This window comes from Wasmannia auropunctata, unplaced genomic scaffold (assembly GCF_000956235.1).
Source record: "Wasmannia auropunctata unplaced genomic scaffold, wasmannia.A_1.0 LD336095.1, whole genome shotgun sequence".
Taxonomy (NCBI): domain Eukaryota; kingdom Metazoa; phylum Arthropoda; class Insecta; order Hymenoptera; family Formicidae; genus Wasmannia; species Wasmannia auropunctata.
Window position 1 is genome coordinate 3,832,299 of NW_012026795.1, and position 560 is coordinate 3,832,858.

Sequence of the window (560 nt, forward strand, 5' to 3'; positions counted from 1 at the left end):
TAGAATGCCTCACGTAATATTAAACGATGTAAACAAATTGTCGCTTTTACGAACATTGGAGAGTGGACGTTACGTGAGTTTAGGTTTCCGATCGTGGGACCTATACGAATTTCCTCTGCTACAAAGCACAACCAAGCATTCATGGGCTGTAAAGACAGCGACGCAATTGGAGAAACCTCGATATGTCATATTCGCGCTACAAACCGACAGAAGAAACAATCTCGCAAAAGACCCTTCCATATTCGACAATTGCAATTTAACTAACGTAAAACTGTATTTAAATTCGGAGAATTATCCCTATGATGACATGAATTTAGACATTGAACATAAGAAATTCGCCATACTCTACGACATGTATGTAAAATTTCAAAAAGCATACTACGGTCACGCAAATCACAAGGCTTTACTCGAATACCGTCAATTTCTGCAATACAGCCCGCTTGTAGTCATCGATTGCTCCCGTCAGAACGAATCAATCAAGAGTGCTACTGTAGACGTTCGTATTGAATTCGAATGTCAGCAAAACATTCCAGATAACACTACAGCTTATTGTCTTATTA